Source organism: Anarhichas minor, unplaced genomic scaffold (genome assembly GCF_050575085.1).
Source record: "Anarhichas minor isolate MPS153535 unplaced genomic scaffold, ASM5057508v1 ptg000028l, whole genome shotgun sequence".
NCBI lineage: Eukaryota > Metazoa > Chordata > Actinopteri > Perciformes > Anarhichadidae > Anarhichas > Anarhichas minor.
The window spans coordinates 17146794-17164674 of record NW_027466474.1 but is presented as its reverse complement, the minus strand read 5'-3'; positions in this window follow the sequence as shown (position 1 = coordinate 17164674).

The following is a 17881-nucleotide window of genomic DNA, read 5'->3' as shown; positions in this document are numbered from 1 at the left end:
CAAACACGCAGCTGAAACACCTACACACACAAACACACGTACACACACACAGAGAATCCATTATCCATTCACTCTGTATGTGGCATACACTAACCAAATGTCTGTGTTTCGTGACCCCCCCAGGACCATGGATGGACCACTTTGAACCACGGAAGAACCCGACACCTCTACTGCTTCAAACACGCAGCTGACACACCTGCACACACAAAGACACGTACACACACACACACAGAATCCATTATCCATTCACTCTGTATGTGGCATCCACTAACCAAATGTCTGTGTTTCTTGACCCCCCCAGGACCATGGATGGTGCCCCCAAGACCACAGACGATCCCATTCGGACCACGGAAGAACCCCACACCTCTACTGTTTCAAACACGCAGCTGAAACACCTACACACACAAACACACGTACACACACACACAGAATCCATTATCCATTCACTCTGTATGTGGCATACACTAACCAAACGTCTGTGTTTCTTGACCCCCCCAGGACCATGGATGGTGCCCCCAAGACCACAGACGATCCCATTCGGACCACGGAAGAACCCCACACCTCTACTGTTTCAAACACGCAGCTGAAACACCTACACACACAAACACACGTACACACACAAAGAGAATCCATTATCCATTCACTCTGTATGTGGCATACACTAACCAAATGTCTGTGTTTCTTGACCCCCCCAGGACCATGGATGGTGCCCCCAAGACCACAGACGATCCCATTCGGACCACGGAAGAACCCCACACCTCTACTGCTTCAAACAGCTAGCTGGCACAACTGCACAATACACACACACACACGTACACACACACACAGAATCCGTTATCCATTCACTCTGTATGTGGCATACACTAACCAAACGTCTGTGTTTCTTGACCCCCCCAGGACCATGGATGGTGCCCCCAAGACCACAGACGATCCCATTCGGACCACGGAAGAACCCCACACCTCTACTGTTTCAAACACGCAGCTGAAACACCTACACACACAAACACACGTACACACACACAGAGAATCCATTATCCATTCACTCTGTATGTGGCATACACTAACCAAATGTCTGTGTTTCGTGACCCCCCCAGGACCATGGATGGACCACTTTGAACCACGGAAGAACCCCACACCTCTACTGCTTCAAACACGCAGCTGACACACCTGCACACACAAAGACACGTACACACACACACACAGAATCCATTATCCATTCACTCTGTATGTGGCATCCACTAACCAAATGTCTGTGTTTCTTGACCCCCCCAGGACCATGGATGGTGCCCCCAAGACCACAGACGATCCCATTCGGACCACGGAAGAACCCCACACCTCTACTGTTTCAAACACGCAGCTGAAACACCTACACACACAAACACACGTACACACACACACAGAATCCATTATCCATTCACTCTGTATGTGGCATACACTAACCAAACGTCTGTGTTTCTTGACCCCCCCAGGACCATGGATGGTGCCCCCAAGACCACAGACGATCCCATTCGGACCACGGAAGAACCCCACACCTCTACTGTTTCAAACACGCAGCTGAAACACCTACACACACAAACACACGTACACACACAAAGAGAATCCATTATCCATTCACTCTGTATGTGGCATACACTAACCAAATGTCTGTGTTTCTTGACCCCCCCAGGACCATGAATGGTGCCCCTTCAAACCACGGAAGAACCCCACACCTCTACTGCTTCAAACACGCAGCTGAAACACCTACACACACAAACACACGTACACACACACAGAGAATCCATTATCCATTCACTCTGTATGTGGCATACACTAACCAAACGTCTGTGTTTCTTGACCCCCCCCAGGACCATGAATGGTGCCCCTTCAAACCACGGAAGAACCCCACACCTCTACTGCTTCAAACACGCAGCTGAAACACCTACACACACAAACACACGTACACACACACAGAGAATCCATTATCCATTCACTCTGTATGTGGCATACACTAACCAAACGTCTGTGTTTCTTGACCCCCCCAGGACCATGGATGGTGCCCCCAAGACCACAGACGATCCCATTCGGACCACGGAAGAACCCCACACCTCTACTGTTTCAAACACGCAGCTAAAACACCTACACACACAAACACACGTACACACACACAGAGAATCCATTATCCATTCACTCTGTATGTGGCATACACTAACCAAACGTCTGTGTTTCTTGACCCCCCCAGGACCATGGATGGTGCCCCCAAGACCACAGACGATCCCATTCGGACCACGGAAGAACCCCACACCTCTACTGCTTCAAACACGTAGCTGACACACCTGCACACACACACACACACACACACCTAAACACAAACACACGTACACACACACAGAATCCATTATCCATTCACTTTATATGTGGCATCCACGAACCAAATGTCTGTGTTTCTTGACCCCCCAGGACCATGGATGGACCCCTTCAATCCACGGAAGAACCCCACACCTCTACTGCTTCAAACACGCAGCTGAAACACCTAAACACACAAACACACATACACACACACACAGAATCCATTATCCATTCACTCTGTATGTGGCATCCACTAACCAAATGTCTGTGTTTCTTGACCCCCCCAGGACCATGAATGGTGCCCCTTCAAACCACGGAAGAACCCCACACCTCTACTGCTTCAAACACGCAGCTGAAACACCTACACACACAAACACAGGTACACACACACAGAGAATCCATTATCCATTCTCTCTGTATGTGGCATACACTAACCAAACGTCTGTGTGTCTTGACCCCCCCAGGACCATGAATGGTGCCCATTCAAACCACGGAAGAACCCCACACCTCTACTGCTTCAAACACGCAGCTGAAACACCTACACACACAAACACACGTACACACACACAGAGAATCCATTATCCATTCACTCTGTATGTGGCATACACTAACCAAACGTCTGTGTTTCTTGACCCCCCCAGGACCATGGATGGTGCCCCCAAGACCACAGACGATCCCATTCGGACCACGGAAGAACCCCACACCTCTACTGCTTCAAACAGCTAGCTGGCACACCTGCACAATACACACACACACACGTACACACACACACAGAATCCGTTATCCATTCACTCTGTATGTGGCATACACTAACCAAATGTCTGTGTTTCGTGACCCCCCCAGGACCATGGATGGACCACTTTGAACCACGGAAGAACCCCACACCTCTACTGCTTCAAACACGCAGCTGACACACCTGCACACACAAAGACACGTACACACACACACACAGAATCCATTATCCATTCACTCTGTATGTGGCATCCACTAACCAAACGTCTGTGTTTCTTGACCCCCCCAGGACCATGGATGGTGCCCCCAAGACCACAGACGATCCCATTCGGACCACGGAAGAACCCCACACCTCTACTGTTTCAAACACGCAGCTGAAACACCTACACACACAAACACACGTACACACACACAGAGAATCCATTATCCATTCACTCTGTATGTGGCATACACTAACCAAACGTCTGTGTTTCTTGACCCCCCCAGGACCATGAATGGTGCCCCTTCAAACCACGGAAGAACCCCACACCTCTACTGCTTCAAACACGCAGCTGAAACACCTACACACACAAACACACGTACACACACACACAGAATCCATTATCCATTCACTCTGTATGTGGCATACACTAACCAAACGTCTGTGTTTCTTGACCCCCCCAGGACCATGGATGGTGCCCCCAAGACCACAGACGATCCCATTCGGACCACGGAAGAACCCCACACCTCTACTGTTTCAAACACGCAGCTGAAACACCTACACACACAAACACACGTACACACACACAGAGAATCCATTATCCATTCACTCTGTATGTGGCATACACTAACCAAACGTCTGTGTTTCTTGACCCCCCCAGGACCATGGATGGTGCCCCCAAGACCACAGACGATCCCATTCGGACCACGGAAGAACCCCACACCTCTACTGCTTCAAACAGCTAGCTGGCACACCTGCACAATACACACACACACACGTACACACACACACAGAATCCGTTATCCATTCACTCTGTATGTGGCATACACTAACCAAATGTCTGTGTTTCGTGACCCCCCCAGGACCATGGATGGACCACTTTGAACCACGGAAGAACCCCACACCTCTACTGCTTCAAACACGCAGCTGACACACCTGCACACACAAAGACACGTACACACACACACACAGAATCCATTATCCATTCACTCTGTATGTGGCATCCACTAACCAAACGTCTGTGTTTCTTGACCCCCCCAGGACCATGGATGGTGCCCCCAAGACCACAGACGATCCCATTCGGACCACGGAAGAACCCCACACCTCTACTGTTTCAAACACGCAGCTGAAACACCTACACACACAAACACACGTACACACACACAGAGAATCCATTATCCATTCACTCTGTATGTGGCATACACTAACCAAATGTCTGTGTTTCTTGACCCCCCCAGGACCATGGATGGTGCCCCCAAGACCACAGACGATCCCATTCGGACCACGGAAGAACCCCACACCTCTACTGCTTCAAACACGTAGCTGACACACCTGCACACACACACACACACACACACACCTAAACACAAACACACGTACACACACACAGAATCCATTATCCATTCACTCTATATGTGGCATCCACGAACCAAATGTCTGTGTTTCTTGACCCCCCAGGACCATGGATGGACCCCTTCAATCCACGGAAGAACCCCACACCTCTACTGCTTCAAACACGCAGCTGACACACCTGCACACACAAAGACACGTACACACACACACACAGAATCCATTATCCATTCACTCTGTATGTGGCATCCACTAACCAAACGTCTGTGTTTCTTGACCCCCCCAGGACCATGGATGGTGCCCCCAAGACCACAGACGATCCCATTCGGACCACGGAAGAACCCCACACCTCTACTGTTTCAAACACGCAGCTGAAACACCTACACACACAAACACACGTACACACACACAGAGAATCCATTATCCATTCACTCTGTATGTGGCATACACTAACCAAATGTCTGTGTTTCTTGACCCCCCCAGGACCATGGATGGTGCCCCCAAGACCACAGACGATCCCATTCGGACCACGGAAGAACCCCACACCTCTACTGCTTCAAACACGTAGCTGACACACCTGCACACACACACACACACACACACACCTAAACACAAACACACGTACACACACACAGAATCCATTATCCATTCACTCTATATGTGGCATCCACGAACCAAATGTCTGTGTTTCTTGACCCCCCAGGACCATGGATGGACCCCTTCAATCCACGGAAGAACCCCACACCTCTACTGCTTCAAACACGCAGCTGAAACACCTAAACACACAAACACACGTACACACACACACAGAATCCATTATCCATTCACTCTGTATGTGGCATCCACTAACCAAACGTCTGTGTTTCTTGACCCCCCCAGGACCATGAATGGTGCCCCTTCAAACCACGGAAGAACCCCACACCTCTACTGCTTCAAACACGCAGCTGAAACACCTACACACACAAACACACGTACACACACACAGAGAATCCATTATCCATTCACTCTGTATGTGGCATACACTAACCAAACGTCTGTGTTTCTTGACCCCCCCAGGACCATGAATGGTGCCCATTCAAACCACGGAAGAACCCCACACCTCTACTGCTTCAAACACGCAGCTGAAACACCTACACACACAAACACACGTACACACACACAGAGAATCCATTATCCATTCACTCTGTATGTGGCATACACTAACCAAACGTCTGTGTTTCTTGACCCGCTCAGGACCATGAATGGTGCCCCTTCAAACCACGGAAGAACCCCACCCCTCTACTGCTTCAAACACGCAGCTGAAACACCTACACACACAAACACACGTACACACACACACAGAATCCATTATCCATTCACTCTGTATGTGGCATACACTAACCAAACGTCTGTGTTTCTTGACCCCCCCAGGACCATGGATGGTGCCCCCAAGCCCACAGACGATCCCATTCGGACCACGGAAGAACCCCACACCTCTACTGTTTCAAACACGCAGCTGAAACACCTACACACACAAACACACGTACACACACACAGAGAATCCATTATCCATTCACTCTGTATGTGGCATACACTAACCAAATGTCTGTGTTTCTTGACCCCCCCAGGACCATGAATGGTGCCCCTTCAAACCACGGAAGAACCCCACACCTCTACTGCTTCAAACACGCAGCTGAAACACCTACACACACAAACACACGTACACACACACAGAGAATCCATTATCCATTCACTCTGTATGTGGCATACACTAACCAAACGTCTGTGTTTCTTGACCCCCCCAGGACCATGAATGGTGCCCCTTCAAACCACGGAAGAACCCCACACCTCTACTGCTTCAAACACGCAGCTGAAACACCTACACACACAAACACACGTACACACACACAGAGAATCCATTATCCATTCACTCTGTATGTGGCATACACTAACCAAACGTCTGTGTTTCTTGACCCCCCCAGGACCATGAATGGTGCCCCTTCAAACCACGGAAGAACCCCACACCTCTACTGCTTCAAACACGCAGCTGAAACACCTACACACACAAACACACGTACACACACACAGAGAATCCATTATCCATTCACTCTGTATGTGGCATACACTAACCAAACGTCTGTGTTTCTTGACCCCCCCAGGACCATGGATGGTGCCCCCAAGACCACAGACGATCCCATTCGGACCACGGAAGAACCCCACACCTCTACTGTTTCAAACACGCAGCTGAAACACCTACACACACAAACACACGTACACACACACAGAGAATCCATTATCCATTCACTCTGTATGTGGCATACACTAACCAAACGTCTGTGTTTCTTGACCCGCCCAGGACCATGAATGGTGCCCCTTCAAACCACGGAAGAACCCCACACCTCTACTGCTTCAAACACGCAGCTGACACACCTGCACACACAAAGACACGTACACACACACACACAGAATCCATTATCCATTCACTCTGTATGTGGCATCCACTAACCAAATGTCTGTGTTTCTTGACCCCCCCAGGACCATGGATGGTGCCCCCAAGACCACAGACGATACCATTCGGACCACGGAAGAACCCCACACCTCTACTGCTTCAAACAGCTAGCTGGCACAACTGCACAATACACACACAAACACACGTACACACACACAGAGAATCCATTATCCATTCACTCTGTATGTGGCATACACTAACCAAATGTCTGTGTTTCTTGACCCCCCCAGGACCATGAATGGTGCCCCTTCAAACCACGGAAGAACCCCACACCTCTACTGCTTCAAACACGCAGCTGAAACACCTACACACACAAACACACGTACACACACACAGAGAATCCATTATCCATTCACTCTGTATGTGGCATACACTAACCAAACGTCTGTGTTTCTTGACCCCCCCCAGGACCATGGATGGTGCCCCCAAGACCACAGACGATCCCATTCGGACCACGGAAGAACCCCACACCTCTACTGCTTCAAACAGCTAGCTGGCACAACTGCACAATACACACACACACACGTACACACACACACAGAATCCGTTATCCATTCACTCTGTATGTGGCATACACTAACCAAACGTCTGTGTTTCTTGACCCCCCCAGGACCATGGATGGTGCCCCCAAGACCACAGACGATCCCATTCGGACCACGGAAGAACCCCACACCTCTACTGTTTCAAACACGCAGCTGAAACACCTACACACACAAACACACGTACACACACACAGAGAATCCATTATCCATTCACTCTGTATGTGGCATACACTAACCAAATGTCTGTGTTTCTTGACCCCCCCAGGACCATGAATGGTGCCCCTTCAAACCACGGAAGAACCCCACACCTCTACTGCTTCAAACACGCAGCTGAAACACCTACACACACAAACACACGTACACACACACAGAGAATCCATTATCCATTCACTCTGTATGTGGCATACACTAACCAAACGTCTGTGTTTCTTGACCCCCCCAGGACCATGGATGGTGCCCCCAAGACCACAGACGATCCCATTCGGACCACGGAAGAACCCCACACCTCTACTGCTTCAAACAGCTAGCTGGCACAACTGCACAATACACACACACATACGTACACACACACACAGAATCCGTTATCCATTCACTCTGTATGTGGCATACACTAACCAAACGTCTGTGTTTCTTGACCCCCCCAGGACCATGGATGGTGCCCCCAAGACCACAGACGATCCCATTCGGACCACGGAAGAACCCCACACCTCTACTGTTTCAAACACGCAGCTGAAACACCTACACACACAAACACACGTACACACACACAGAGAATCCATTATCCATTCACTCTGTATGTGGCATCCACTAACCAAACGTCTGTGTTTCTTGACCCCCCCAGGACCATGAATGGTGCCCCTTCAAACCACGGAAGAACCCCACACCTCTACTGCTTCAAACACGCAGCTGAAACACCTACACACACAAACACACGTACACACACACAGAGAATCCATTATCCATTCACTCTGTATGTGGCATACACTAACCAAACGTCTGTGTTTCTTGACCCCCCCAGGACCATGAATGGTGCCCATTCAAACCACGGAAGAACCCCACACCTCTACTGCTTCAAACACGCAGCTGAAACACCTACACACACAAACACACGTACACACACACAGAGAATCCATTATCCATTCACTCTGTATGTGGCATACACTAACCAAACGTCTGTGTTTCTTGACCCCCCCAGGACCATGAATGGTGCCCCTTCAAACCACGGAAGAACCCCACCCCTCTACTGCTTCAAACACGCAGCTGAAACACCTACACACACAAACACACGTACACACACACACAGAATCCATTATCCATTCACTCTGTATGTGGCATACACTAACCAAACGTCTGTGTTTCTTGACCCCCCCAGGACCATGGATGGTGCCCCCAAGCCCACAGACGATCCCATTCGGACCACGGAAGAACCCCACACCTCTACTGTTTCAAACACGCAGCTGAAACACCTACACACACAAACACACGTACACACACACAGAGAATCCATTATCCATTCACTCTGTATGTGGCATACACTAACCAAATGTCTGTGTTTCTTGACCCCCCCAGGACCATGAATGGTGCCCCTTCAAACCACGGAAGAACCCCACACCTCTACTGCTTCAAACACGCAGCTGAAACACCTACACACACAAACACACGTACACACACACAGAGAATCCATTATCCATTCACTCTGTATGTGGCATACACTAACCAAACGTCTGTGTTTCTTGACCCCCCCAGGACCATGAATGGTGCCCCTTCAAACCACGGAAGAACCCCACACCTCTACTGCTTCAAACACGCAGCTGAAACACCTACACACACAAACACACGTACACACACACAGAGAATCCATTATCCATTCACTCTGTATGTGGCATACACTAACCAAACGTCTGTGTTTCTTGACCCCCCCAGGACCATGAATGGTGCCCCTTCAAACCACGGAAGAACCCCACACCTCTACTGCTTCAAACACGCAGCTGAAACACCTACACACACAAACACACGTACACACACACAGAGAATCCATTATCCATTCACTCTGTATGTGGCATACACTAACCAAACGTCTGTGTTTCTTGACCCCCCCAGGACCATGGATGGTGCCCCCAAGACCACAGACGATCCCATTCGGACCACGGAAGAACCCCACACCTCTACTGTTTCAAACACGCAGCTGAAACACCTACACACACAAACACACGTACACACACACAGAGAATCCATTATCCATTCACTCTGTATGTGGCATACACTAACCAAACGTCTGTGTTTCTTGACCCGCCCAGGACCATGAATGGTGCCCCTTCAAACCACGGAAGAACCCCACACCTCTACTGCTTCAAACACGCAGCTGACACACCTGCACACACAAAGACACGTACACACACACACACAGAATCCATTATCCATTCACTCTGTATGTGGCATCCACTAACCAAATGTCTGTGTTTCTTGACCCCCCCAGGACCATGGATGGTGCCCCCAAGACCACAGACGATACCATTCGGACTACGGAAGAACCCCACACCTCTACTGCTTCAAACAGCTAGCTGGCACAACTGCACAATACACACACAAACACACGTACACACACACAGAGAATCCATTATCCATTCACTCTGTATGTGGCATACACTAACCAAATGTCTGTGTTTCTTGACCCCCCCAGGACCATGAATGGTGCCCCTTCAAACCACGGAAGAACCCCACACCTCTACTGCTTCAAACACGCAGCTGAAACACCTACACACACAAACACACGTACACACACACAGAGAATCCATTATCCATTCACTCTGTATGTGGCATACACTAACCAAACGTCTGTGTTTCTTGACCCCCCCCAGGACCATGGATGGTGCCCCCAAGACCACAGACGATCCCATTCGGACCACGGAAGAACCCCACACCTCTACTGCTTCAAACAGCTAGCTGGCACAACTGCACAATACACACACACACACGTACACACACACACAGAATCCGTTATCCATTCACTCTGTATGTGGCATACACTAACCAAACGTCTGTGTTTCTTGACCCCCCCAGGACCATGGATGGTGCCCCCAAGACCACAGACGATCCCATTCGGACCACGGAAGAACCCCACACCTCTACTGTTTCAAACACGCAGCTGAAACACCTACACACACAAACACACGTACACACACACAGAGAATCCATTATCCATTCACTCTGTATGTGGCATACACTAACCAAATGTCTGTGTTTCTTGACCCCCCCAGGACCATGAATGGTGCCCCTTCAAACCACGGAAGAACCCCACACCTCTACTGCTTCAAACACGCAGCTGAAACACCTACACACACAAACACACGTACACACACACAGAGAATCCATTATCCATTCACTCTGTATGTGGCATACACTAACCAAACGTCTGTGTTTCTTGACCCCCCCAGGACCATGGATGGTGCCCCCAAGACCACAGACGATCCCATTCGGACCACGGAAGAACCCCACACCTCTACTGCTTCAAACAGCTAGCTGGCACAACTGCACAATACACACACACATACGTACACACACACACAGAATCCGTTATCCATTCACTCTGTATGTGGCATACACTAACCAAACGTCTGTGTTTCTTGACCCCCCCAGGACCATGGATGGTGCCCCCAAGACCACAGACGATCCCATTCGGACCACGGAAGAACCCCACACCTCTACTGTTTCAAACACGCAGCTGAAACACCTACACACACAAACACACGTACACACACACAGAGAATCCATTATCCATTCACTCTGTATGTGGCATACACTAACCAAACGTCTGTGTTTCTTGACCCCCCCAGGACCATGAATGGTGCCCCTTCAAACCACGGAAGAACCCCACACCTCTACTGCTTCAAACACGCAGCTGAAACACCTACACACACAAACACACGTACACACACACAGAGAATCCATCATCCATTCACTCTGTATGTGGCATACACTAACCAAACGTCTGTGTTTCTTGACCCGCCCAGGACCATGAATGGTGCCCCTTCAAACCACGGAAGAACCCCACACCTCTACTGCTTCAAACACGCAGCTGACACACCTGCACACACAAAGACACGTACACACACACACACAGAATCCATTATCCATTCACTCTGTATGTGGCATCCACTAACCAAATGTCTGTGTTTCTTGACCCCCCCAGGACCATGGATGGTGCCCCCAAGACCACAGACGATCCCATTCGGACCACGGAAGAACCCCACACCTCTACTGCTTCAAACAGCTAGCTGGCACAACTGCACAATACACACACACACACGTACACACACACACAGAATCCGTTATCCATTCACTCTGTATGTGGCATACACTAACCAAACGTCTGTGTTTCTTGACCCCCCCAGGACCATGGATGGTGCCCCCAAGACCACAGACGATCCCATTCGGACCACGGAAGAACCCCACACCTCTACTGTTTCAAACACGCAGCTGAAACACCTACACACACAAACACACGTACACACACACAGAGAATCCATTATCCATTCACTCTGTATGTGGCATACACTAACCAAATGTCTGTGTTTCTTGACCCCCCCAGGACCATGAATGGTGCCCCTTCAAACCACGGAAGAACCCCACACCTCTACTGCTTCAAACACGCAGCTGAAACACCTACACACACAAACACACGTACACACACACAGAGAATCCATTATCCATTCACTCTGTATGTGGCATACACTAACCAAACGTCTGTGTTTCTTGACCCCCCCAGGACCATGGATGGTGCCCCCAAGACCACAGACGATCCCATTCGGACCACGGAAGAACCCCACACCTCTACTGCTTCAAACAGCTAGCTGGCACAACTGCACAATACACACACACATACGTACACACACACACAGAATCCGTTATCCATTCACTCTGTATGTGGCATACACTAACCAAACGTCTGTGTTTCTTGACCCCCCCAGGACCATGGATGGTGCCCCCAAGACCACAGACGATCCCATTCGGACCACGGAAGAACCCCACACCTCTACTGTTTCAAACACGCAGCTGAAACACCTACACACACAAACACACGTACACACACACAGAGAATCCATTATCCATTCACTCTGTATGTGGCATACACTAACCAAACGTCTGTGTTTCTTGACCCCCCCAGGACCATGAATGGTGCCCCTTCAAACCACGGAAGAACCCCACACCTCTACTGCTTCAAACACGCAGCTGAAACACCTACACACACAAACACACGTACACACACACAGAGAATCCATCATCCATTCACTCTGTATGTGGCATACACTAACCAAACGTCTGTGTTTCTTGACCCGCCCAGGACCATGAATGGTGCCCCTTCAAACCACGGAAGAACCCCACACCTCTACTGCTTCAAACACGCAGCTGACACACCTGCACACACAAAGACACGTACACACACACACACAGAATCCATTATCCATTCACTCTGTATGTGGCATCCACTAACCAAATGTCTGTGTTTCTTGACCCCCCCAGGACCATGGATGGTGCCCCCAAGACCACAGACGATCCCATTCGGACCACGGAAGAACCCCACACCTCTACTGCTTCAAACAGCTAGCTGGCACAACTGCACAATACACACACACACACGTACACACACACACAGAATCCGTTATCCATTCACTCTGTATGTGGCATACACTAACCAAACGTCTGTGTTTCTTGACCCCCCCAGGACCATGGATGGTGCCCCCAAGACCACAGACGATCCCATTCGGACCACGGAAGAACCCCACACCTCTACTGTTTCAAACACGCAGCTGAAACACCTACACACACAAACACACGTACACACACACAGAGAATCCATTATCCATTCACTCTGTATGTGGCATACACTAACCAAATGTCTGTGTTTCTTGACCCCCCCAGGACCATGAATGGTGCCCCTTCAAACCACGGAAGAACCCCACACCTCTACTGCTTCAAACACGCAGCTGAAACACCTACACACACAAACACACGTACACACACACAGAGAATCCATTATCCATTCACTCTGTATGTGGCATACACTAACCAAACGTCTGTGTTTCTTGACCCCCCCAGGACCATGGATGGTGCCCCCAAGACCACAGACGATCCCATTCGGACCACGGAAGAACCCCACACCTCTACTGCTTCAAACAGCTAGCTGGCACAACTGCACAATACACACACACATACGTACACACACACACAGAATCCGTTATCCATTCACTCTGTATGTGGCATACACTAACCAAACGTCTGTGTTTCTTGACCCCCCCAGGACCATGGATGGTGCCCCCAAGACCACAGACGATCCCATTCGGACCACGGAAGAACCCCACACCTCTACTGTTTCAAACACGCAGCTGAAACACCTACACACACAAACACACGTACACACACACAGAGAATCCATTATCCATTCACTCTGTATGTGGCATACACTAACCAAACGTCTGTGTTTCTTGACCCCCCCAGGACCATGAATGGTGCCCCTTCAAACCACGGAAGAACCCCACACCTCTACTGCTTCAAACACGCAGCTGAAACACCTACACACACAAACACACGTACACACACACAGAGAATCCATCATCCATTCACTCTGTATGTGGCATACACTAACCAAACGTCTGTGTTTCTTGACCCGCCCAGGACCATGAATGGTGCCCCTTCAAACCACGGAAGAACCCCACACCTCTACTGCTTCAAACACGCAGCTGACACACCTGCACACACAAAGACACGTACACACACACACACAGAATCCATTATCCATTCACTCTGTATGTGGCATCCACTAACCAAATGTCTGTGTTTCTTGACCCCCCCAGGACCATGGATGGTGCCCCCAAGACCACAGACGATCCCATTCGGACCACGGAAGAACCCCACACCTCTACTGCTTCAAACAGCTAGCTGGCACAACTGCACAATACACACACAAACACACGTACACACACACAGAGAATCCATTATCCATTCACTCTGTATGTGACATACACTAACCAAATGTCTGTGTTTCTTGACCCCCCCAGGACCATGAATGGTGCCCCTTCAAACCACGGAAGAACCCCACACCTCTACTGCTTCAAACACGCAGCTGAAACACCTACACACACAAACACACGTACACACACACAGAGAATCCATTATCCATTCACTCTGTATGTGGCATACACTAACCAAACGTCTGTGTTTCTTGACCCCCCCCAGGACCATGGATGGTGCCCCCAAGACCACAGACGATCCCATTCGGACCACGGAAGAACCCCACACCTCTACTGCTTCAAACAGCTAGCTGGCACAACTGCACAATACACACACACACACGTACACACACACACAGAATCCGTTATCCATTCACTCTGTATGTGGCATACACTAACCAAACGTCTGTGTTTCTTGACCCCCCCAGGACCATGGATGGTGCCCCCAAGACCACAGACGATCCCATTCGGACCACGGAAGAACCCCACACCTCTACTGTTTCAAACACGCAGCTGAAACACCTACACACACAAACACACGTACACACACACAGAGAATCCATTATCCATTCACTCTGTATGTGGCATACACTAACCAAATGTCTGTGTTTCTTGACCCCCCCAGGACCATGAATGGTGCCCCTTCAAACCACGGAAGAACCCCACACCTCTACTGCTTCAAACACGCAGCTGAAACACCTACACACACAAACACACGTACACACACACAGAGAATCCATTATCCATTCACTCTGTATGTGGCATACACTAACCAAACGTCTGTGTTTCTTGACCCCCCCAGGACCATGGATGGTGCCCCCAAGACCACAGACGATCCCATTCGGACCACGGAAGAACCCCACACCTCTACTGCTTCAAACAGCTAGCTGGCACAACTGCACAATACACACACACACACGTACACACACACACAGAATCCGTTATCCATTCACTCTGTATGTGGCATACACTAACCAAACGTCTGTGTTTCTTGACCCCCCCAGGACCATGGATGGTGCCCCCAAGACCACAGACGATCCCATTCGGACCACGGAAGAACCCCACACCTCTACTGTTTCAAACACGCAGCTGAAACACCTACACACACAAACACACGTACACACACACAGAGAATCCATTATCCATTCACTCTGTATGTGGCATACACTAACCAAACGTCTGTGTTTCTTGACCCCCCCAGGACCATGAATGGTGCCCCTTCAAACCACGGAAGAACCCCACACCTCTACTGCTTCAAACACGCAGCTGAAACACCTACACACACAAACACACGTACACACACACAGAGAATCCATCATCCATTCACTCTGTATGTGGCATACACTAACCAAACGTCTGTGTTTCTTGACCCGCCCAGGACCATGAATGGTGCCCCTTCAAACCACGGAAGAACCCCACACCTCTACTGCTTCAAACACGCAGCTGACACACCTGCACACACAAAGACACGTACACACACACACACAGAATCCATTATCCATTCACTCTGTATGTGGCATACACTAACCAAATGTCTGTGTTTCTTGACCCCCCCAGGACCATGGATGGTGCCCCCAAGACCACAGACGATCCCATTCGGACCACGGAAGAACCCCACACCTCTACTGCTTCAAACAGCTAGCTGGCACAACTGCACAATACACACACAAACACACGTACACACACACAGAGAATCCATTATCCATTCACTCTGTATGTGACATACACTAACCAAATGTCTGTGTTTCTTGACCCCCCCAGGACCATGAATGGTGCCCCTTCAAACCACGGAAGAACCCCACACCTCTACTGCTTCAAACACGCAGCTGAAACACCTACACACACAAACACACGTACACACACACAGAGAATCCATTATCCATTCACTCTGTATGTGGCATACACTAACCAAACGTCTGTGTTTCTTGACCCCCCCAGGACCATGGATGGTGCCCCCAAGACCACAGACGATCCCATTCGGACCACGGAAGAACCCCACACCTCTACTGCTTCAAACAGCTAGCTGGCACAACTGCACAATACACACACACACACGTACACACACACACAGAATCCGTTATCCATTCACTCTGTATGTGGCATACACTAACCAAACGTCTGTGTTTCTTGACCCCCCCAGGACCATGGATGGTGCCCCCAAGACCACAGACGATCCCATTCGGACCACGGAAGAACCCCACACCTCTACTGTTTCAAACACGCAGCTGAAACACCTACACACACAAACACACGTACACACACACAGAGAATCCATTATCCATTCACTCTGTATGTGGCATACACTAACCAAACGTCTGTGTTTCTTGACCCCCCCAGGACCATGAATGGTGCCCCTTCAAACCACGGAAGAACCCCACACCTCTACTGCTTCAAACACGCAGCTGAAACACCTACACACACAAACACACGTACACACACACAGAGAATCCATTATCCATTCACTCTGTATGTGGCATACACTAACCAAACGTCTGTGTTTCTTGACCCCCCCCAGGACCATGGATGGTGCCCCCAAGACCACAGACGATCCCATTCGGACCACGGAAGAACCCCACACCTCTACTGCTTCAAACAGCTAGCTGGCACAACTGCACAATACACACACACACACGTACACACACACACAGAATCCGTTATCCATTCACTCTGTATGTGGCATACACTAACCAAACGTCTGTGTTTCTTGACCCCCCCAGGACCATGGATGGTGCCCCCAAGACCACAGACGATCCCATTCGGACCACGGAAGAACCCTACACCTCTACTGTTTCAAACACGCAGCTGAAACACCTACACACACAAACACACGTACACACACACAGAGAATCCATTATCCATTCACTCTGTATGTGGCATACACTAACCAAATGTCTGTGTTTCTTGACCCCCCCAGGACCATGAATGGTGCCCCTTCAAACCACGGAAGAACCCCACACCTCTACTGCTTCAAACACGCAGCTGAAACACCTACACACACAAACACACGTACACACACAGAGAATCCATTATCCATTCACTCTGTATGTGGCATACACTAACCAAACGTCTGTGTTTCTTGACCCCCCCAGGACCATGAATGGTGCCCCTTCAAACCACGGAAGAACCCCACACCTCTACTGCTTCAAACACGCAGCTGAAACACCTACACACACAAACACACGTACACAAACACAGAGAATCCATTATCCATTCACTCTGTATGTGGCATACACTAACC